Source organism: Scyliorhinus canicula, chromosome 5, assembly GCF_902713615.1.
Source record: "Scyliorhinus canicula chromosome 5, sScyCan1.1, whole genome shotgun sequence".
In the NCBI taxonomy this organism is placed as follows: domain Eukaryota; kingdom Metazoa; phylum Chordata; class Chondrichthyes; order Carcharhiniformes; family Scyliorhinidae; genus Scyliorhinus; species Scyliorhinus canicula.
The window spans coordinates 92,078,901-92,101,975 of record NC_052150.1 but is presented as its reverse complement, the minus strand read 5'-3'; the positions used below and the strand labels follow the sequence as shown (position 1 = coordinate 92,101,975).

Here is a 23,075-nt window from a genome sequence, read left to right as displayed (position 1 = left end):
TTGGTAACTATTGCTGGAAGACAGACAACAAAGTTTACCCTTTAAATTGGGTCTTGAATCGTTCCCAGTGCAGTGCAATTGCCCAACTTGAATTTCCCAGGCAATTGCCGTGCAATCCTTACCTGGGAACGTGAGGGGGGAGTCCCCAGTGTATTATTTGGGCAACTCCCATTTACGATACCCCGGAGCTTAGGAATTTGTGAACCAATCTGGCAACCATTTTGCACAGCCACAAACAGCAACAAGATGGATGTTCAGCCAATCTTTTTTTTTTGTCGTTTGCTAAGTGAGGAATACCATTCAGCACAATGGGAGAAATAGCTCAATAGGCTTCTCAACGTGCACCTGAACTACAGGAACAGATAAAATAAACATTGGTTTCATGTCTTAAAGGAAAGGACCCAAATCAATGAAGTATCCCAACAGTAGTAATGCTGAGCTCTCTGCTGAGATTACTGTTGTTGGAAAGGAAGCTGGAATCCACGACCTGGGTTTGACTAGGGAAACTTCAGGAGGAGTCTAATGATACTCCTGGGAGCAGGAAACAAGGCAGGCAGAAGTACTTAGCAGTGCAAGAGGTGAAATGTCAGCTTGCTGACAGCCGGATGAAAGTTAGGAAGTAAATTGGCAACAGATTAAAGGTAAATCCTGGTTACTGACGACAAGCAGCAGGAACCTATTTTTAATGTGTTAATATTTCATGCATATTCATTGAACACAGGATCATCAGATTAAATGATAGCCTAAGTCAACAGCAAATGAGAAACATGTGCCTTCAGATTCACAACTGGTTAAACTGGAGTGCAGCAGGCGAGCTGAACTTCCTCATGGATTTGGGCTGAGCTGGAACTGTTTTTCTTGTTTGGGGATCACTCCGGGACTGAGGAAAAGAGGCTGAGCTGTTGATTTGAACTCGGTTATTGGTTGCTCAGGAAGGTTGGAGCATGGCTGTCTGTGGAAGGGAGGTCAGGTTGCAGAAGTTCTGTCATGGAGAAAGACGAGGGTGCTGGACAACACAGGGAAGATCAATCTCTACCAATGTACATCAAGCATGGTCGAGGAAGATCGAGGGTGATTGAGGGCAGGTCAGTAGTGAGGTTCGGAGAGTTGACAGTAACTGAGGGCAGGACAAGGGCAATGGAGGGAGGGTTAATGCTGGCAGTTGGCAGGTTGAGGATGATGGGAGTAATTGGGAGGGGATGAAGAACCAGGGTGGGGGGAGCACGTTCTCTGATGATGAGGATAGGTGGGGAAGGCTCAGGTTGCCGAGGGTATGTATCTGATGGTGGGGTGGTGGGTACCAAACCAGGGTGTAGAGGACGAGCTTGATGATGATGGAGGATCAGGGGAAGGACTAAGGTGTGGGGACCAGCTCAATGATGATGGGGGTGGTGGGGAAGGACCAGGGTGTGGGGGACCAGCTCGATGATGATGGGGACGGTGCAGAAGGACCAGGGTGTGGGGACCAGCTCAATAATGATGGGGGTGGTGGAGAAGGACCAGGGAGTGGGGACCAGCTCGATGATGAGGGGGGTGGCGGGGAAGGACCAGGGTGTGGGGCTGAATGATGATGGGGACGGTGGAGAAGGACCAGGGTGTGGGGACCAGCTCGATGATGATGGGGGTGCTGGGGAAGGACCAGGATGTGGGGACCAGCTCGATGATGAGGGGGGTGGTGGGGAAGGACCAGGATGCCGGGGTCCAGCTCGATGATGATGGGGATGGTGGGGAAGGATCAGGATGCGGGGGACCAGCTCGGTGATAATGGGGATGGTGGAGAAGGACCAGGATGCGGGGGACCAGCTCAATGATGAGGCGGATGGTGGGGAAGGACCAGGGTGTGGGGACCAGCTCGATGATGAGGGGGGTGGTGGGGAAGGACCAGGGTGTGGGGAGCAGCTCGATGATGATGGGGGTGGTGGGGAAGGACCAGGGTGTGGGGACCAATTCGATGATGATGGGGCAGTAGGTGAAGTCCCACAGTATGGTGGAACAATTTGAAAAATGAAATGAAATGAAAATGAAAATTGCTTATTGTCACGAGTAGGCTTCAATGAAGTTACTGTGAAAAGCCGCTAGTTGCCACATTCCGGCACCTGTCCGGGGAGGCTGATACGGGAATCGAACCGTGCTGCTGGCCTGCTTGGTCTGCTTTAAAAGCCAGCGATTTAGCCCAGTGAGCTAAATCATTTGGAACATATTCCCACAGTTGGGTTCTTTCCCAGGGAGGTAAGGCCCCAATTAAGGGCAATTTTGTGGCATCTCCAGACATCCCCTGGTACAGTCGCCACTCTGCCGCCTGTGAAGACTGCCAGCACATTGGAGGCAGCCAATGGGCTGGGCTAGTGTCTCCATGCCCCGAACACAGGGCTACATTAATGAAAGGTCGCATTCAGAGAGAGTTGTATTGAATCCGATGGAAGAGTTTCCTCTCCATTGGACCTGCCAGCTCTGGGAGATTTTAATGCAGCCATCCTGTGTTGCCCAATGAGGGCAGATCCATTTTGACATAGCCTTGCAGAACCTGAATCTTTTCAGCCGCTCCCACCTCAGCCAATCAGGCTGCCAAGGTTCCAGAGAAGGCAGTTCTCTGATTGGGTGTATACCATCAGGAGCCCTTCGCCATAATTAATAGGACAACGAGCTTGGCGATGGAAAACTAGGAGGCCAACTCCAGTACAATTACACTGCGAGCAAGGGTAGGCTCCGGACACCAATTTGCTGCTATCATTTGTTTGAGGTATCGTCTGCAATATTATTTGCTCTTAGGCAACTAGGCTTGGATGCATTTGGGAAAACGATATCGTCATGCAGCCTAACTGGTACTTGTTAGATGGGGCATTGCAGACAACCATCAAAAATCTGGTTGCTAAAAATACTGAATTAAATGTGAGGTGGGAGAGGCAGGCATGTTCATCATGACTCCACTTTAAAACTGTGAAATGCTGCCTGCAATCAATTGCCCCCTCTGATCACAGTCACAACTGCCCCAGATCACTGTCACAGCCTTCCCTCTGTGATCGGCCAACACTACACTTCTTTCTTAACACTCTATGTGGATCATCTTCCTTCTAGACACCTTTCTATCAATAGCCCGTCATACTCACCCATTTCTCCTGACAGCTGCCCTAATGGGTTAGCACATCTGGCTCAGCCTTCCTTCGAGATTTACCTGAGGGTCACTGTTGGTAATGCAATAGCTGTCTGAGCGTTCTCTGGCAGGCTGCCTGGGATAGACCATCAGGAAACTCTGCATTGATAATTTGGGATAACAGAGTCCGTCTGGGTGGGAGGTGCCGAGAATGACTCTGTTATCTAAGGACAGTCTGATTTTTTTTTGGCCCCTAGCGAGGATGCCCTGCCAAGGCCGCACTTTGCTGGAGCTCCTCAGTGCAGGAAGAGATCGGGGTGCCGTTTTCCCCGTTCTCTCACCATCCCCCCCAATGTGACCCATGAACCCCTATCTCACCTGTAGGGGGGTCCTTGAGCCCCCTCCCCAACCCCACCACACACCATCAGGGCACCCCCAGGACTGATCCCTGACTCAGGTAAAATGCCAGGCTGGCAGCCATGGCAGCATGGAAATCTGTCAGTGGCTCTTCCAGCCTGGCAGTGCCACCTGAGTAACCTGGAAGTGCTTTGGTGGCACCGCCAGGGTTCCAGGGTGGCACAGCTGAGGTGCCAGCAGTGCCAGAGTGCCAACCTGCCCAGAGGCTGACCACTTGGGGGCCTCTGTTTGCCAGAGAGCTCCCCCCAAGTGTCTTTCTTCCTGGTCCCCATTCGTGGGGACCAGTGCTAAATGGCACCGGCTGGCGTTTCCTTGGTGAAGCTGGTAGATGCCGAGTGGCCTTTCGATCGGGCGGTAGTGTAGTTAAATTCGTTCTGAAGCTCTTTTAGCTGTGCAAGTCTGGGTCCCGCCCATTGTGCGTGGGATCCAGATCATGACAGCTCACAAAATCTGGTTAGATCTCGTGAGTCGCAACGCCCATCGGGAATCCCGGGAGCGGGTTCTCCCAAGATCTACCTGCTACATCCCGTCCCAATTCTGGCAGGTAAATCGCGACCGAGACCTAACTATGATTGTGCCTAAAACATATTAATTCAGGTACAGAAGTTAAACAGCAGAATTTTACAATGTCCTGCCAATGACTTTGTGAGGAATACTTTTTGCTCGGAGGCAACCGTTTCTGGGTGCACGTGGGAAAACAAATTCTTCCTGTGGCCTAACGTGCATTCGTTAAAGAGACCACTGCAGGCCGCCACCTGAAATACGATTGCTAAAAGTACTTAAATTCCTTGGATGACCTTTCCAATGACCCCAGCCTGTCTGCGGTGGAATGGGTGACGCCTACGCTGACATTTCCACCCTTGTCCCAATTGAGGCCCTTAAGTGAGCAATGAATTTTCAGACAGACGGGCAGAGTTCGGCAGCTGGAGGTCATTGCAAAGTCATCTTGTTTGGGCATAGCGAGGAAAAGGGGGAGTGCTTCCATCAATGGCCCCCTTTCAACATCAAGCGGCCCCCACTTTCACACAAGGCTTACACCCTGCAGGTGCTCTCTCTGACCCTGATATTTCCAGAAAAACCCCATCACCCACCTTCTAACCTCACCTCTCCCATACTTACTGGTCCTGGATACTAGGACTTAGGGCGGAATTTTCTCATTTTTAGGCACAGTGGCACAGTAAGCGGGAAAATGGTATTGAAGCGTCCGCTCCCAAGGTTGTACTCTCATAACCTGTAATGTGAGGTGACTTTTAGGGTTTACTTTTCCTATACAATTTATTGCCTTATATACATCAAAGGGCCTCTCCTTTCTGTTGTCTCCTTTCAGGACTGAAAAGACACAGGGCAGATTTCTTTTCGAGCAGCAAATGTCCCAATAGGGACTGAGTAGCTTTGTGGTTCCAATTTATTTACCACCATTTATTGTGTAGTCCCTTGCTTGTTCTCCCTCCTCAAACACATTAACTCACAGACTCATCGGAACACCACCACCTGGAGTTCCCTCCAAGCCACAGACCATGTTGACTTGGAAATATATCGCCGTTCCTTCACTGTCATTGGGTTAAAAATCCTGGAACTCCCTCCCTAATAGCACTGTGGATGTACCTACACCATATGGACTGCAGCAATTCACAAAGGCAGCACACCACCGCCTGCTCAAGGGCAATTAGGGATGGGTAATTAATGCTGGCCTAGCCAACAATGCCCACATCCCTTGAATGAATAAAATAAAACTCTCCAGAGTGCATTCCATTTGTCACTTTTCTGTCACTTGACCAATCTATTGATACCTCTCTGCAGTCTATAGCTTTCTGCCACACTCTCATTTACATAGCCAGACCTCATAACATGGCCTCTACATTTAAATCTAAATCATTGGTTTATACCATGAAAAATAAGCAACTTGTGGTAGTCACCACTAGTGGCATATTATACGTATTACGGCACTGCCCGTATATTAAGGGTACAATGGTAAATCCTTGCCAGCTGGCTCCGCCCAGCAGGCGGCGTACAAAAGTGTGTGCTCTCCGATGCTGCAGCCATTCTGGTTCCAGCTACAGGAGGCACATCATCTTGCCCAATAAAGCCTCGATTGTTCCACCATTCTCGTCTCGTGGTAATTGATGGCGCATCACAACTTAGTGCGAAGCAAGACAGAACCCCACGGCTTTTCAGTCAAACATTCCCCTTTGTTTCCTGCCACTCAACCAACATTGAATCTAAATTGACACTTTCTCTTCGATGCTATGTACTTTTAATTTTCTAAGTAGTCTGTCATTTATAGCCTTGTCAAAGCCGTGCTACATGATGATTAATATTGTTCCTCATTTGTTTTCTCCATAATTTGCCCGCCACTGAGGTTAGGTGGCCTGACCTGTAATTATTTGATTTGCTTCCTCCCTTTTTAAACAATGTCCGTGTCCTCCAGCACTGCATCTGTGAGCAGAGATGATTGGAAAATGATGGCGAGAGTCTCTGCTGTCCTGCCTCGAGCTTTCCTTAACAACTTGGATTATATTTCAACCGGACTTGGGTGATTTAACCAGTTACCATAAGACCGTGAGACATAGGAGCAGAATTAGGTCACTCGGCCCATCGAGTCCGTTCTGCCATTCAATCATGGCTGATATTTTTCTCATCCACATTCTCCTGCCTTCTCCCCATAACCCCTGATCCCCATTATTAATCAAGAACGTATCTATCTCCGTCTTAATGATGCTCAGTGATTTGGCCTCCACAGAATTCTGCGGAAAAGTGTTCCACAGACTCACCACCCTTTGGCTGAAGAAATTCCTCCTCATCTCTGTTTTAAAAGATTGTCCCTTTAGTCTGAGATGGTGCCCTCTGGTTCTAGTTGCAGAAATGCTGAATCTCTTAATATTTCCTCTCTGTTATGTTTATTCCATCCAATATTTTACACTTCTTCTCCAAAATATCCACACCGTCCATGTCTTTTGTGAAGACTGAAGTAAAACATGAATTAGAAACCATGCCCACATCTTCTCTCTTCATACAGAGGTTATCTCTTTGGTCTCAATTAGGTTCTACGTCTTCCTTGCTTAGCCTCCTGATCTATAGTTTCCCAAACATCATCGGATTATCTTGATTTTGGTTGTCGGTATTTTTCCTATCCTCACTTTGCTGTCCTAGTTTCTTTTTTTTAAATTTCACTCCTGCACTTTCTGTGTTCCTCTCAGTAGCATTCAGCTCTCGAGTCTTGACATAAGTTTACCTTTTCCACTTTATCTTATCCTGTATATATTTTGACATTTAGGGGATGTCTAGTTATTGAAAGTCTCACCCTTTAGGAATTAGATCATTATTTTAAACCATAGGGCAGCACGGTGGCGCAGTGTTTAGTACTGTTGTCTCACGGCGCCGAGGTCCCAGGTTTGATCCCAGCCCTGGGTCACTGTCCATGTGGAGTTTGCACAATCTCCCCGTGTCTGCTTGGGTTTCGTCCTCACAACTCAAAGATGTGCTGGCTCGGTGGATTGGCCACGCTAAATTGTCCCTTAATTGGAAAAAGAAATGAATTGGGTACTCAACATTTAATAAAAAAATATTTTAAACCATATTTTAGTAAAGGTTATACATAAGAGTGCATCATAATATCATGCAATCTAATCTACTGTTATTATCTGGTTGGCATGTATAACAGTGTAGCAAAGATCGGCATTTGATAGAAAAGATGATACATGCTAACAATTATATGCAGAACTAGATGGAGTATTGTTGTATAAACCTGTCTTTAATATAAGTAAAATCCTTTTTTAATTGGTGAAGAATTAGAAAATCAGAATTGCTTTCTAAAATATCTCTGCGGCGGGATTCTCCGTTCCTGAGACTAAGGACTGGATTTTCCGCCAGCGGGATTCTCTGTTTTGCCGGCAGCCCGGGGGCTTCCTGGTGGCGTGGAGCTGCCCCACAATGGGAAACCCCATTGACCAGCCGCCGTAACGGAGCATCCCGCTGGTGTGCTGAAACAGAAATCTGGCTCGGCGGGATAGAGAATCCAGCCAAGTGTTGACACCGGGGTAGGATTTGTGGAGTTCCACCACAGCAAAACTGGGGCCGCACCTGGACCAATTCAGCGACTGTTAAGGGACCAGCACCGGCACCACGTGGAACACAATCGATTCTAATGAGAAATGGTGCTGAATTCGCCAGATTCGCGATTGACACTCAGGAAGCACTCAGCCGATACACTTCATTTCCCACACACCATCCCAGCCAACAAGATGGCACTGGTTGCACTGGCGCATGCCCATCCCGCTGATGGGTCGGCTGGGGTCAGAGGGCACCTGGGGGGGGGGGGGGTGGCCTGTGGCCACCTGTGGCCCTATGTTCACAGTGGGCAGACAGCGGCGTATGCAGCTGCATGGCTGCCTTGTAGACCACGGGAATGGTATTCCAAGCCCGTCCACCTGAACCTCACAGCCCACCACCTGGCCATCCCCACTACTCCTCCCGACCGTGGCAGAAGTCCCCTGGCCAGCGGCACAACTGTCAGCAAACTATAGCGATGTTGGGTACTTTCCATACCCCCTCTCTCTCTCCTTCAGCAGCTACGGTGCCTGTTTCACGATTTCTAAAAGTACAAGAGAGCCTCGCCATTGGGAATTCTCCCCGGTGAAGGTGCAAAACTGCGGAGACCAGCACGGTAGCATTGTGGATAGCACAATTGCTTCGCAGCTCCAGGGTCCCGGGTTCGATTCCGGCTTGGGTCACTGTCTGTGCGGAGTCTGCACATCCTCCCCGTGTGTGCGTGGGTTTCCTCCGGGTGCACCGTTTTCCTCCCACAGTCCAAAGATGTGCAGGTTAGGTGGATTGGCCATGATAAATTGCCCATAGTATCCAAAATTGCCCTTAGTGCTGGGTAGTGTTACTGGGTTATGGGGATAGGGTGGAGGTGTTGACCTTGGGTAGGGTGCTCTTTCCAAGAGCCGGTGCAGATTCGATGGGCCGAATGGCCTCCTTCTGCACTGTAAATTCTATGATAATACTAGGTCAGGCCTGCTAATAATATGCCAAGGGTCTTTACTGTATGTGCAGAGTGGAATGCATTGGCCCCACTGTTGAGGCACCGGAGAATTGCAATTTGGTGGGAAAACGGCGCCTGTCACAATTTTGGCGGCAAAACTTATTCTCCTCCCAATCGTGTTTCCCGATTCCAGCGTCAGCCGACGGAGAATCCCACCCCAGATGTCTGACGTTTAATTTCTTAACAACATCGGGAAAGTGTGGAGCACACAAATTGGCAATGGTTCTTTGTAATGAGTGAATTTAGAAGCTCCAGTAAGTATTGCTAGGAACCTATCAATCATCAAGTAATGCACCACCCATTTCTACATTGACTTAACAACAAATTGAACCCAAAGCCTTTACTGACTGGAAACTTTCCAGGATTTGCACCAGCTGTTGATGGCCCAATGAGAAGCCTTTGCTTCTGTATTTTCCAGATGATCTGCAAAAAAGAGGAATGAATGCAACAAGTAAAGGCAGACAAAAGGGATGGGCTGAGCCAATGCCTCAAGTTTTAAATTATGGAATTTACTGCATTTTTACCAATTATTCTCATGATACGGCCCCTCACTGCTGCTAGCAACATGCTAGCTACTGCTATGTTGTTTGATGTTGTTTTTAAACTAACTTGCCAATGTGCCTCAGTGGTAAAATTGTAACCTTTGGCTCAGAAGGTTTTGCATTTTAATCCCTTTCCATGGATTTGAGCACACAATCGGAGCTGACAATTTAGTTTAGTGCTGTGCTGTTGAAGGTGCTGTCTTTTGGATGAGATGTCATACTGAAGTGGCACTAAAAAATGTCCTTACACCATTTGAAGAAGAAGAGTAATATTCCCCACTGCTGTGATCAATATTCATCCTTCAATCATGAAAGGAAACCATATTATCTGGTTGTTATCACAATGCTGTTTGTGGGAGTTTGCTGTGTGCATGTTGGCTGTCATTTTCTTTAATTCGTTCAGTGGATGTCACGACCAGCATTTGTTGCCCATCCCTAATTGCCCTTGAGAAGGTGATGGTGGTCCGCCTTCTTGAGCTGCTGCAGTCCATGTGCCGTAGGTACATCCACAGTGCTATCAGGAAGGGATTTCCAGATTTTCGATCCAGCAAGAATGAAGCAACAGCAATCTTGTTTCAAATAAGGATGGTGTGTCATTCGAGGGTAACTTGCACGTGATGGTATTCTCATGCATCTGCTACTCTGTCCTTCGTGGTATTAGAGGTTGTGGATGTTTTATGTGCTTGCGTGCATCATAATGTAAAGGTTCTTGGCAGAGCAAGGATTAATGTGGGACTGGAGAATGGCACTACCCAACGTATGATGTAGAGTGTCACATGGTAAGTTACTCTGGAATAGCAGTGTAGGAACAGCTCTGTAGGTAAGCAGCCAGCCTGCAGGAAACATCTCCACGCGTGGCCATACCTTAGATATGTGAATAGTTAAAGACGAGCAATAAATGGTGCATGTGTAAACATACAAGAAAATTGGAAGATACATGTGCGATATAGAAATGGCTCCACTAGACAAAAGAGTGCTCTCGCACCCTCCCTGTAAAGTGGCAACAGAAAAAGGAGATAATGCATACACGGTAGCACAAGTGGATAGCACTGTGGGCTTTAGGTGGGTTGGTGCAGACTTGATGGGCCGAATGGCCTCATTCTGCACTGTATGTATCAGGGCAACAAGAGACCCTAGAGAGAGGGCAATGAGATAATAAACAGTTGAAATAGCAGTTTATTGTTCTTCATGAGTGAATGCAAAAGGCATGCACAACCATTCAACTCTGTGAAGAAATGGAGACTGTCTTAGCAGCAGAATGGAAGCAAAGCAGAAGGAGATTGAGGAAACTCTACTGAATTACAGGAAAACTCAGGATGAAACAAGTGATCTTCAGAAAGAAAGGGAAAGTCTGTTGAAAAACCTTCACCAGAGTACCATAGAGGTTTTATAGTGCAGAAAGAGGCCATTCAGCCCATCATGTCTGTGCCAGTCAAAAAAGGGAAAAAATAAACTAGCTGCTCATTTTAATCTCACTTTCCAGCACATGACTTGTAGGCTTGCAGGTTGCAGCACTTCAGATGCAGATCCAGTACCTTTTAATGAGTTGAACATTTTAGTCTCAACTACCAATTTTGGCAGCGAATTCCAAATGCTCATCACCCTGAGTGAACAGGCTTTTACACATGTACCCTCTAATCCTTCTTCCAATCACCAAAAATCTATGCCCCCTGGTAATTTACCCATCAGTTAGGGGAAACAAGTTTTTTCTGTCTACCCTATCTAGGCTTCTCATAGAATTTACAGTGCAGAAGGAGGCCATTCAGCCCATTGAGTCTGCACCGGCTCTTGGAAAGAGCACCCTACCCAAGGTCAACACTGCCACCCTATCCCCATAACCCAGTAACCCCACCCAACACTAAGGGCAATTTTGGACACTAAGGGCAATTTATCGTGGCCAATCCATCTAACCTGTACATCTTTGGACTGTGGGAGGAAACCGGAGCACCCGGAGGAAACCCACGCACACAAGGGGGAGGATGTGGAGACTCCACACAGACAGTGACCCAAGCCGGAATCGAACCTGGGACCCTGGCACTGTGAAGCAGTTGTGCTATCCACAATGCTACCATGCTGCTCGGTACACCCCGGTACATTTTGTACACCTCAATTAGGTCACCTTCTCTGTTCTAAGGAAAACAACCCAGCCTATCCAATTTCTTCTCACAGTTGCAATTTTCAAACTCTGGCAACGTTCTTGTAAATCTCCTCTGCACTCTCTTCAGAGCAATTCTATCTTTCCTGTAATGTGGTGACTAGATTTGCACACAAAAGTTTAGTTGTGGTCTAACCAGTGTTTTATACAGTTCATCATTAAGGGCGGGATTTACCAACCGATCCACTGCCAGTTTTTCGGCGGCGGAGGGGCCCGCCAGGACTTATTTTTCCTTAAATTTTTCCAATGAAGGGGCAACTTAGTGTGGCTAAACCACCTCCCCTGCACATCTTTGGAGGATTGGTGAGGGTACTGCGGTGGATGTTTTCTACATGGATTTTAGTAAAAGTGAGATCTCATGGGGATACAGGGGAAGGTGGCAGGTTTGTACCATAATTGGCTCAATGAGAGGAAACAAAGGGTAATGGCCAATAGATATTTTTGCAAATGGAAAACATTTTCCAATGATGTTCCACAGGGCTCAGTGTTGGGACCCTTGCTATTTGTTTTATATATTAGCGATTTCGACTTAAATGTAGGAGGTTGATTGGGAAATTTTCAGATGACGCGGAAACTAGCTGTGTAGTTGATAGTGAAGATGATAACTGTTGACTTCAAAATGATATCAGTGGTTTGGTTGAGTGCGCAGAGAAGTGGCAAATGGAATTTAGTCTGTAAAACTGTGAGGTAATGCATTTAGGAAGAGAAAACACAGCAAAGGAATACTTAAAAGACGGGAAGATATTGGAAGGGATTGGGGAAGTTAGAGAATTTGGAGAAAAAGTCCACAAGTCCTTGAAGATGGTAGGGCAGATGGACAAGGTGGCTAAGAAAGCATATGGAATTCTTTCATTTATTGGGTGAGATATTGAATATAAAGGTAAGAGATTTAGGGTGAGATTTACTGGCTGTTCACGCCAGCGGGATATTCCGGTCCCAAGATAATGCCGGCAATGAGCGGTGCAGGGCCAGTCAATCCCACTCGGGGCAGTATGATGGCGTAGTGTTTAGCACTGCTGCCTCACGCCGTCGGGAACCAGGGTTCGATCCCGGTCCCAGGTCACTATCTGTGTGAAGTTTGCACATTCTCCCTGTGTGTGCATGGGTCTCATCTGTCCCACCACCTGACTTGTGGACTTGCTCTCCAAATTCTCTAACTTCCTCAATCCCTTCCAATATCTTCGATATTGGAGGCAACACTCTACGCCTGAGAGAGGCAACACTCTCTCAACTGTATCCCACTGTGCTGCCACCTCTGGCGGGTCTGCCCTATTGGTAGGACTGGACATACCCGGTGATGGTGGTGTCTGGGACATTTTCTGTAGTTCTGTGACTATGATTATCTTGGGTTGTTGCCTGATTAGTCTCTGGGACAGCTCTCCAAATGTTGGTACACGTCCCCAGATGTTAGTAAAGAGGACTTTGCAGCATTGATACGGCTGGGTATGTCATTGTCATTTCTGGTGCCTTAGTCCTTCCAGTTTTATTCTGTTTAGACTTTGTAGCAGTTTGATACAACTGAGTGGCTTGCTAGGCCATTTCAGAGTCAGCAGCATTGCTGTGGGTCAGATGTCACATGTAGGCCAGACTAGCTAAGGGCGGCAGATTTAATTCTGAAAGGGCAGTGATGAATCAGATAAGATTTTATGATAATTGATAGTTTGTGGTCTTCATTGGACTATCTTTTAATTCAAGATTTATTGATTGAATTTAAATTCCGCCAGCTGCTAAGGTGGGATTTGAACTCATGCCCCCCCAGACCAGTAACCCCAAGCCTCTGGATTGCACGTCAATTACATTGCCACTACCCCACTTCTTCAATTTTAGCATTGCAACTTGTCCATGGTGTGTACTGCTGTGCCGTGTGCCAGTGGTGGAGGCGGTAAACCTCTTGAATTCAGTTCTTTTGCTCACGTTGGGACTAAGGTCATAATGGGGTCTGGAGCATTAGTGAGCACGTTAATGATGAGTAAGTGCTACTTGATAGCACTTTTGATAACACCTTCCATCACTAAGCTGATGATAGAGAGTACATTGATGGGGTGTTAATTGGGCAGATTGGATTTTTCCTGCATTTTGAGCGCCGGCACAGCTTGGTAATTTTTCACAATGTGAGGTAGATGTCAGTATATCAGTTGTGCTGAAACAGCTTGGCTAAGGGTGCAGCTAATTCTGGAGTGCAAGTTTTCAGTGCTACAGCTGGGATGATGTCAGGGTTCATGTCCTTTGCTGTATTGAATGCTTTCAGCCGTTTCTTCATATCACGTGGAGTGTGATGAGACCATCAATTCACAAGACACGTGATTGGAAGTGAACAGTGGTTTTAATAGTCTTACAACTGAGCCTGCCTGCGACAAGATGAACTGGGAGCAGGCTTACGACTGCAGTGCTTTATACTTCCGATTAGTGGGAGGAGCCATGGGCGGAGCCAAGGATGGAGCCCAGAACAAACTCCTCATCTCCCCCTCTGGGCAGAGCTGCACAACGGCTCATAAACAGAGCCCACAAGGACACAATACACGTAAGGCAATACAGTGTGAATTAACAAGTTATATAATTCACCACATTCACCCCCTGTAAAAAATCAAGTCCGGCAGGGGTGATGGGTCTACAAATTGAGCCGGTCCGGTGGCCGAGTCGTCCTTTGGGATCGGCGGAGCACCGGGGTTGCAGCCTCTTTGGGTGGCTGGGTGGGGGCGGCTGGCGATGATACGATAGCGGACTCCGGGGGTGATTCGGTCCGAGCTTCGAACGCGACTGGTGCGACGGGTGACGGGGAGCGCAGGAAACCTAGAGGCGAGGGTGCACGGAGCACGGGCAGTGAACCTATACGTGCGGGGGTGCAAGGCACGGAGGGTTGTGTGGGGTGTAGTGTGAGGGGTACCTCGGCGGTAGTGGTGGTTGAGTTGGATCCTGCAGGCGCCAGGTCCCAGAGGGAAACAGTGTCCTGACGGCCGTCAAGGTATTCGATGAAAGCGTATTGGGGGTTTGAGTGGAGTAGGAGCACTCTTTCTACGAGTGGATCAGTTTTATGTGCCCGGACGTGCTTCCGGAGGAGAACCGGGCCCGGTGTCTTCAATCAAGCTGGGAGCGAAACCCCCGTGGTAGTGCCCCTAGAAAAAACAAATAGCCGTTCGTGAGGGGCCTGGTTGGTGGCTGTGCATAGGAGGGACCTAATAGCATGGAGCGCGTCGGGGAGGACCTCCTGCCAATGGGAGATCAGGAGATTCCTGGACCGGAGGGTCAGTAGGACGGTCTTCCAGACCATCGCGTTCTCCCTCTCCACCTGCCCGTTCGCCCTGGGGTTGTAGCTGGTAGTCCTGCTCGAGGCGATGCCCTTGTCGAGCAGGTACTGACGCAGCTCGTCGCTCATAAAGGACGAGCCCCCGTTGCTGTGCACGTAGCTGGGGAAACCGAACAGGGTGAAGATACTGTGCAGAGCTCTGATGTGTGGGAGGTCATATCGGGGCACGGGATGGCAAACAGGAAGTGGGAGAACTCGTCGATGATGTTCAGAAAGTACACATTTCGATTGGTTGAGGGGAGTTTTGAAATCGATACTCAGGCATTCAAAGGGCCGGGATGCCTTTACCAGGTGGGCCTTGTCTGGTCTATAGAAGTGCGGTTTGTACTCCGCGCAGATCGGGCAATCCCTGGTGATGGCTTTTACCTCCTCGGTGGAGAAAGGCAGATTTCGGGCTTTGATGTAGTGGGCGAGCCGGGTGACCCCCGGGTGGCAGAGGTCATTGTGGATAGCTTTCAGGCGGTCGTCTTGCACGCTGGCGCACGTGCCGCGGGACAGGGCATCTGGGGGCTCGTTGAGCTTCCCCGGTCGATACATAATATCATACTTGTAGGTGGAGAGTTCGATCCTCCACCGCAGGATTTTATCATTTTAAATTTTGCCCCTTTGTGAGTTGTCAAACATGAAGGCAACCGATCTTTGGTCGGTGATGAGGGTGAACCTCCTACCTGCGAGGTAGTGCCTCCAGTGTCGTATAGCTTCCACGATGGCTTGTGCTTCCTTTTAGACTGAGGAGTGTCGAAGTTCCGAAGCGGAGAGGGTTCGGGAGAAAAAGGCGACTGGTCTCCCTGCCTGATTCAGAGTGGCTGCGAGAGCGACCGCTGAGGCATGGCTCTCCACCTGGAAGGGGACGGATTCATCTACCACCCGCATGGCCGCTTTGGCGATGACCTCCTTGATGCAGTTGAAGACCTGGCGGGCCTCAGCTGACAGTGGGAAGAGTGTGGCCTTAAATAGTGGGCGGGCTTTGTCTGCATACTGAGGGACCCACTGGGCATAATACGAGAAGAATCCCAGGCACCTCTTGAGGGCCCTGGGACAATGAGGGAGAGGGAGTTGTAAGAGGGGACGCATATGTTCCGGGTCAGGGCCCAGGACTCCGTTTTCCACGACATAGCCGAGGATGGCTAGCCTGGTCGTGCGGAAAACGCATTTCTCCGTGTTATACGTGAGGTTAAGTTTCTGGGCAGTTTGGAGAAATCGATGGAGGTTGGCATCATGGTCCTGCTGATCATGGCCGCAGATGGTGACGTTATCCAAGTACAGAAACGTGGCCCACAGCCCGTACTGGTCCACCATTCGGTCCATTGCTCGTTGGAACACCGAGACCCCATTCGTGATGCCAAAGGGAACCCGGAGGAAATGGAAGAGGCAGCCGTCTGCCTCGAATGCCGTGTAGTGGCGGTCCTCCGGGCGAATTGGAAGCTGGTGGTATGCAGACTTCAGATCCACCGTGGAGAAGATGCGGTACTGGGCGATCTGATTCACCATGTCTGCAATCCTGGGAAGGGGGTACGCATCGAAGAGCGTGAACCGATTCATGGTTTGGCTATAGTCCACTACCATTCGGAATTTTTCTCCGGTCTTGACGACCACCACCTGAGCTCTCCAGGGGCTGTTACTGGCCTCTATGACCCCCTCATGTAGGAGCCTCTGGACCTTGGTTCTGATAAACACCCTGTCCTGCCTGGTGCGAGTGGCTACGGGTTTGCAGTCCGGAGTGAGGTTTGCAAAGAGTGGAGGGGGGTCGATTTTTAGCTTCGCAAGACTGCAGATAGTGAGTGGGGGCAAGGGCCCGCCGAAGCTGAGTGTGAGGCTTTTGAGGTTGCACTGGAAGTCGAGTCCCAGTAAGAGTGGGGCGCAGAGTTCGGGGAGTACGTACAGCTGGAAGTTCGAGTAGCTGGCGCCCTGAATCGTTAGGGTCACGACGGTGCGCCCTTGGAGGTGAACAGAGTGGGAGCCCGAAGCGAGGGAGATAGTCTGCTGTGCAGGGAAGATAGGGAGCGAACAGCATATTACCAGTTCAGGATGTACGAAACTCTCAGTGCTCCCGGAGTCGAAGAGGCACGGTGTACTGTACCCGTTGATTTTCACGGTCATCATAGAGTTGCGGAGTTGTTTCGGACGCGACTGGTCCAACGTGACCGCGCTGAGTTGCGGGTAGTCGGCGGCTCGATCAGCTGTGCTGGAGTGGCCCCATGATGACTGTCCGCTGAGGTCGTAGTCGGCGAGATGAGGTTCAGAGACTGGAGAGGATGGAGCCCAAGATGGCCGCCCCCATGGATCGCATGTGGTGGGCGGCGAGGAAGATGGCGTCCAAGATGGTGGCCCCCATGAGTCGCATGTGGCCGGCTGCGCGGAGGAGGATTGCCAAGATGGCGGTCCCCATGAGTCGCACATGTCGGGTGGGGGCGGAGTCGGCATACAGGCTGCAGCATTACGGGGCCTGTGGGCCTGTGAGTTTGGGAAGCGAGTGCTCTGGGCTGCGGGAGAGTTTGGAGTAGGAGTTTTCTTCGCTAGGCAGGCATTGTGTCCTTTGTGACCGCAGCTGCTGCAGGTCGCATTGCGGGCCGGGCAGTGCTGCCGTGGTGTTGGGGCTGCCCACAAAAATGGCATGCTGGAGCTGCAGAGTGGCGGGTGGCCGTGCGGCACATGCCTGGGGTAGTCGCTGGTCATGGGCCCATGATGGGGTCGCTTGGTCCGCGGGGAGCGAGGTAAGGCTGCGGAACGAGACCTCCATGATTGTAGCTACATCCCGGACAGCGAGCTCCATATGTTGGGCGGCTGTTACAGCCTGATAATTGCAGTCCCGCGCGCGTAGACCTCGCTGATGGGCCGCACGTACGTTCGATCGAGCATGGCCAGGGCCTCCGTATACGAGGTAGTACAGTTATGTTGAGTAGAGATACGATGGCTCACCCTTGCGTGCAGTAGGCTGAGTTTCTGCTCCTCCGTAGTTTCTGAAGTGCTTGATTCAGCCAGGTAGGCCTTGAAACATCTGAGCCAGTGTAGAAAGATTTATTTCGCCTCTGCAGCCTGCGGGTCGAGTTTGAGGGCTGATTCCATAGTAGTTTTCTTCAAGTTTCCTAAGACTATTAAATTGATGAGACCATCAATTCACAAGACACGTGATTGGAAGCGAACACTTTTTTTAATAGTCTTACAACTGAGCCTGCCTGCGACGAGATGAACTGAGAGCAGGCTTACGACTTCAGAGCTTTATACTTCCGATTAGTGGGAGGAGCCATGGGCGGAGCCAAGGGTGGAGCCCAGTACAAACTCCTCATCTCCCCCTATGGGCAGAGCCGCGCAACGACTCGTATACAGAGCCCACAAGGACACAATACACGTAAGGCAATACAGTGTGAATTAACAAGTTATATAATTCACCACAGAGTGATTCAATGCTGGATAGGCCGAGGTGGGCATCCACTCGACACTTTTGGCTGAAGATATTTGCAAGTGTTTCAACTTTTTACCTTTTGCATTGATGGTTGGTCTCCCCTACAATTGAGGATGGGGATGTGTTGATCTGCTCAGAATGTCTATCTCATACTGGTTCTTCTGAGGAGGACTTTTCAGGGCCGACTGGACAAGGTGTGCCTTTGTCATTTCTGGGTGGTCTGTTGAATTTTATTCTTTCTTGACAATACTGAGTGGCTAACCAGGCCAATCCAGAGAGCAATTCAGAACCAACCATATCGATGCAGAACTGGATTCACACATAGGTCAAACTAGATAAGGACAGATTTTCTTTCCTAAAGAACATCAGTGAACCCAATGTTGTATTTTTAACCACAATTCGATAGTTTAATTCCAAATTTATTAAGAAAGTTAAGTTAAATTCCACAGTTGAACTCGCTCTCTGGAGTATTATTCCAGGTCTCTGTGTTACTAGTTCACATAGTAACATTTCTACTGAGATACTATTCCCAGCAAACACACATTTCCAAGCGCTTTGGTATGTTCAGAGTTTGTGAAATGTGATATATAATTGCAAATTCTTTTCTTCATTGCTTCTTCTGCTGACTTTCTATAATTGAAATTAATTTTTGGCTGAAATTTGCAAAATATCACGAGGTTATTAGGGGGTGGAGTTCTGCTGAGTGAAGTTAGGATACACGATATTAAACCAATCTTGTGATATTCTGGTTGTTTTAATGAAGTGGTATGATGATTAAAAAAAATGAGGAAAGGAAACCTCCGCGAACGGGCGGTGCGGGCAACTCTGGCACGAAGGAGTGGCGTGAACCACCCCGGTGCGGGCCGCTCCAAGGGTGCGGAATCCACCGCAACTTCACGGACTAGGCTGGCGCCGGAGTGGTTTGCGCCGCACTGGTCGGTGCGGAAGGGGCTTGGCGCCACACCAACCAGCGCCAAAGGGCCTCCGCCGACTGGCGCGAGTTGGCGCGTTTGTGGGAGCGCCAGCGTGTGCTGGCGTTATCCCAGAACTTGCGCAGGGGGGGTTCATCTCCGCGTCGGCCATCGCAGACTGTTACTGCGGCAGACGTGGAGGAATAGAGTGCCCCCACGGCACAGGCCCGCCCGTGGATCGGTGGACCCCGATCGTGGCCAGGCCATCATGGGGGCACCCCATGGGGCCAGATCCCCAAATGAGCCCGCGAAGACCCCGGAGGCCGCCCGCGGAGCCAGGTCCCGCCGGTAAATACTTGTCGTAACATACGCTGGCGGGACTGGCCGAAAACGGGTAGCCACTCGGCCCATCGCGGGCGGGAGAATCGCCGGGGGGGGGGCGTTGCCAACAGCCCCCAACCGGCGTGGCTCGATTCCTGGCCCCGCCAAATCCCCGGTGTCGGGAAATTCGGCAGCCGGCGAGGGTGGGATTCACGCTGCCCCCCGGCGATTCTCCGACCCGGCGGGGGGTCGGAGAATCCCACCCCATTTCTGTGCTCTTTTAAAGTAAATCGAAACTGAAAGTGATAATATTAACTTGGACAGAAAGTCTCTCAGGCTAGAAATGGATAAGTTTACATACTGATGGAGATAGATTCAGCACAATTTTAGGAAAGAAGATGCCAGCTTACATTAAATCTGCTAGCAGAATGGCATAAGGCTTAGAAAATTCCAAATCTACACAAGTTGACAATGAATAACAATTACAAATCATTGTATATCTTATAGTTTCAAATTAGTAAATGCTAGTAAACGCTATTTGTTAATTCGTGATAAACTCATGATACACTCTTTATTTATGTTCAGGCAAAATAACACCACCAGTAGTGTCATTTTGGCATGCAGTTGCACAAAATGAGATTAAGCAAATGGTTTGGAGGTTTACCAACTCTTCCATGGGTGATCACATTCGTTCCGCCTCAGGATCATAATATAAATGTAAACTGTGCAAGCAATGGCTTGCACTTCTATTGCATTCTGTTGCTGGAGAACAAGTCAAAATGAGGATAATATGGAAGGATACGTATTGCAGCATTTAAAGCAAAACATAAATCTTCCGTCAAACATGAGGCTCTTTCGTTTTGGTTGAGACGTTTCTTTTTTATTAAGAATGCTTGCAAAATATTTCTTCATATCTCAGGAAGGGAATAAAAGAGAATGAGAATGACGAAGAGAAAAATACATTAATTTGAAATAGCCGACACTGACTTTTATATTTTTTTGATGCAGGTGAATTCCTTAGCTGGGATTTTCCACTCTCCCTCCAGAGACACATCCACAGCCAATTTTTGCAGACTTCATGGGCGGGATTCTCCAATAATGGGGCTATGTCCCATAGGAAGTCCAGAGTGATTCTCCTACCTGAAGGGGTCTAGCAGGGCCCGGGAGTGCTCCTCATAGCTCTGCCTGCTGATACGGGGCCCTGCACTTCCGATCGGGAGTCCTCACATGCGCACAACGGCAATCTTTGCTCTGTGCAACATGGCAGACTCACACCGCGGAGCGTACCTGAAAATATAGGCCTCTCCGAGATCACGCATGCCTGTGGATTGGTGGCCCCGATCGCTAGCCTGGCGCTAGGGTGGTCGCGGACTGACTCCGTCCGTTCCCGACAGGGAAAACCTGGGGCGGCATTCTCCCCTACCCGGCGTGACGGAGGGTCCCGGAGTAGGGGAGTGGCGCCAACCACTCAGGGGTCGCGCCTCCCCAAAGGTGGGGAATTCTCCCCACCTTTGGGGGCCAGCCCCGCGCCGGAGCGGTTGCCACCAGAAGACCGGCGCAAAAAACCGGCGCCCCCGGCAGCGGGGCTGGCCGAAAGGCTTTAGCCGATCCGCACATGCGCCGGCAGTGACGTCAGTGGCAGCTGGCCGCTGACATCACTGCCGGCGCATGCGCGATGTGGGGTTCTCTTCTGCCTCCGCAATGGCGGAGTCCGTGGCGGTCGCGGAACAACATAGTGCAGCCAAGGCACTGGCCCGGAGTCTGAGCGGTGGCCCCGACCGCGGGCCAGGCCACCGTGGGGACACCCCCCGGGGTCCGATCGCCCCCCAGCCCCCCCAGGACCCCGGGGGCCTGCTTGCGCCGCTGATCCCGCCGTTCCAGAGGTGGTTTAAACCTCGGCGGCGGGAGAGGCCTCCCAGCGGCAGGACTTCGGCCCATCCGGGCCGGAGAATCACCGCAGGGGCCTCTCCGATCGGAGTGGCGAGATTCCGCCGCCGCCACTTCCTGGATGGCGGAGAATCTCTGCCACGGTGGGGGCGGGATTTTAGGCGCCCCCAGGTCGGAGAATTTCGCCCGTGGTTAGAACCATGCTGTCTGGAACACAGCCAGTTGTCGTCAGAGAATCACCTCGGGGGCCTCTGTCAATGGCCCCCTACCTGCGCAGAGTAAACCGTGTGCGTGCGATTCGGGGCGATTCTCCAGGGACCAGAGAATCGCGGGAGCGGCGGCGTCGTGCGGGTTTTCAGCATCAACACCCATCCGCATGCGGTCCGCCAAAGGTCTTTATGCGGCCCACCAAGATCAAGTCATCAAAAAAAAAAAAAAATTTCTAAGGTTAATGGGGGTTGGGTTACTGGTATAGGGTGGATACGTTGACTTGAGTAGGGTGATCATTGCTCGGCACAACATCGAGGGCCGAAGGGCCTGTTCTGTGCTGTACTGTTCTATGTTCTATATGAGGCGACCAGAATCATAACCGGGTGAAGCGCCATATTTGAAAAGTACTGAAAAAGAGGGCTAAAGGCAGGATGCCGCCGGGGGAAGCGTTGAGGTATATGCCGCACGCTAATTGGTTACAACCGGGACTATTAATTAATATACTATGCGGCCCTTTAAAATTGTGAATTTCTGAATGCGGCCCTTGCACGGAAAAGTTTGCCCACCCCTGGTCTTGAATGACCAAGGTTGCACTGGCAAAAATTGATTTCATTCAAAATTTACACATAGCAATGGATTGCAAATGATCGACTGGACACGAGCCAAATTATTGATGCAAATTTAACACTGGACATTCAACTGGACTAAGTGGACATGAAAATGCCACTCACTCATTCCATAATAGTAAATATTTAGCTCCTCAGGTACCTGATTCATGACTGAGAATCTCATATTTCGATTTTTCCTCTGTTGTCAGATCTGGTGGACTGAGACCTCTTTCAGGAGTTAATTAATGCATATGGAACAAAGTTTCATAGAATCCCTATAGTGCAGAAACAGGCCATTAGGCCCATCGCATCTGCACCGACCCTCTGAAAGAGCATCCTAACCTAGGCCCACTCCCTGCCCTATCCCTATAACTCCACCTGATCTGCCTTGATCCACTGCAATTGGACACTAAGGGGAAATTTAACATGACCAATCCGTCTCACCTGCACATCTTTCGACTGTGGGAGGAACCTGGAGAACCTGGTGAAAACTCACGCACACACGGGGAGAAAGTTCAAATTCCACACAGTCACTTGAGGCTGGAATTGAACCCGGGTCCCTGGTGCTGTGAGGCAGCAGTGCTAACCACTGTGCCACCATGCCGCCGTGTTTGCAACATTGGAAGTTGAACTGACATTTTGATTTCAATAAGTTCGGTCCATTTGGAGAGTTCAGCTCTCCCTGGCCACAGAATAATGTGGAACTGGCAGAACAACCATGGGGCGGGATTCTCCCCTACCCGGCGGGACGGGGGGTCCCGGCAAAGGGGAGTGGCGCCAACCACTCCGGAGTTGGGCCTCCCCAAATGTGCGGAATTCTCCGCACCTTTGGGGGCTAGCCCCGCGCCGGAGCGGTTGGCACCACACCGACTGGCGCAAAAACTGGCGCCAGCGGCCTTTCAGGCCCGCCGCCTGGCAGCGGGGCTGGCCGAAAGGCTTTCGCCGGTTTGCGCACGCGCCGGCGGTGACGTCAGCGGCCAGCTGACGTCACCACCGGCGCACGCGCACTGTGGGTTTCTCTTCCGCATCTGCCATGGCGGAGGCCGTGGCGGCGGCGGAGGAGAAAGAGTGCCCCCAGGGCACTGGCTCGTTCCCTGATCGGGGGGCCCCGATCGCGGGCCTGGCCATCGTGGGGGCACCCCCCGGGGCCCGGTCGCGCCGCCGATCCCGTCGCCACCAGAG

At 50.3% G+C, this 23,075-nt stretch overlaps 1 long non-coding RNA gene across 2 annotated transcripts in view; it reads left to right on the top strand.

Annotated features, from left to right (window-relative positions):
• The window catches only part of LOC119965622, a 52,393-nt gene that overhangs the window by 27,569 nt on the left and 1,749 nt on the right, over nucleotides 1-23,075 (top strand). Inside the window, exon 1 of one of the 2 annotated variants that reach the window (XR_005460571.1) lies at nucleotides 961-1,085. The exons of the other annotated variant lie outside the window; for it this stretch is intronic. This is a non-coding gene — a long non-coding RNA (uncharacterized LOC119965622). Of the gene's footprint in view, nucleotides 1-960; nucleotides 1,086-23,075 lie in introns of those variants that run through there. 2 annotated transcript variants of the gene reach the window in all.